Below are 1,575 nucleotides of genomic sequence, written 5' to 3' on the forward strand. Positions count from 1 at the left end.
TTACTTACTCAGGGACATTAAGCTATCATGAAAAGACACATATGTCCAATGTGCTTCTTTTATAGTAACTAGAAATTAACAAATTATGAGACATGGCAGCAAAGCATCCAGAGTAGACTTTCAATTAACCCCAAATTTATAATGGCGGAATAGACAGGTAACACTGGGTAAGTGAAAATCACTATGTAACTATTTCTTTATCCATTTATTCAATAAATATTTTGTGTGGATCAACTAGAAATATCAGCTATATTAAGAACAAGTGCATTGTATTGTTGAGAGAGAGAGAGAGAGAGAGAGAGAGAGAGAGAGAGAGAGAGAGAGAGAGAGAGAGAGAGAGAGAGAGAGAGAGAGAGAGAGAGAGAGTAGAACTTTCTCCTAAACTCTCATCTTAATTCAGTATTTGCTGGTTTAAGTTACAGTTTAGAAAATGTAGAAGAGTAGAACTTTTTATGAAGTGTTTTACTGTGTCGTAATCGGCTCAATGACCTCCGCTGTCAGAATACCAGAAAACTTCAAATCAATAAATTTACTTTGTCGTAAAAACATTTATATTATAAATCCCAATGAACAGATGTATATCATAAGCCCCAAAGTATTCTAAAGTACATTTACTGGATTCATGTTTTCACAGGCTTTGAATATCTGACAGCTCATCAGGACAGATCCTAGTAATAGAATGACGGAAATGCAAATAAGGACAAAACATACATAGCTTATGCAAAGTAATATATATATAGTCTAGTTAGATAGGCTACTCTGTTTCTTTCGAAATATCATTATGAAGTTCCACTGCAGTGTTCTGTATATAAACATTTATCTTTGCGTTTAGTAAAACGCGCTGAGAGAGAATACACTTCTTTCTTCTCCTAGTTTATCAAGTTTACTCGGCTTCATCGCGTTTATCGAGTTAATCCAGTAATATAGTTAAGCTCTGAGGGATTCAATGATCAGATATTGGGAAAGGTTTATAAAGGAAATCATGCATTAGGTCATATTATATGCAGTAGAAAAAGAAAAGAAAAAGGTCAAAGTAGGCCATGTGACATGCAGTTGAAAGGAAAAGAGACAAAAAATCGATGTTACATTTCAGGTAAAGGTAAAACCGAGGCGATTTCATCAGCAGTCTAATGCAAGGACTCCCCCACCCCCCACCCCCCTCCCCCACCTGAGGCATCAAAAGTCTCCAAGGGAGATTTAAGCAGGATGCCAGCTGGTGATATCATTTATTCCATCTGTGTAAGGGGATAAATCTTACAATAGTTTAACGAAGAATGTCTTCTCTGAAAAAAAAAAATCCATTTCAAGTCTTTTGTTATATGAGTTACGAGATGAATACGACACATTAACTAAGAAAATATTTTATCTTTTGTTTTGAATGGAAAAGGATTTCACATTAACTATCAAGTGAGGATTTTGGTACATATTTACAGGTGGCTGGACAGGCCTGCAGTATGTAGGACTTTACAAATGTAAGAAGCTATAGAAGTGCAGATATTGTTAGTGATCACGAGCTCCTCATTTCACACTGAAATTAAAACTAAAAGCACCCCAAAAAATGTAGATAGAATACCT

Source organism: Palaemon carinicauda, chromosome 10 (assembly GCF_036898095.1).
Source record: "Palaemon carinicauda isolate YSFRI2023 chromosome 10, ASM3689809v2, whole genome shotgun sequence".
In the NCBI taxonomy this organism is placed as follows: domain Eukaryota; kingdom Metazoa; phylum Arthropoda; class Malacostraca; order Decapoda; family Palaemonidae; genus Palaemon; species Palaemon carinicauda.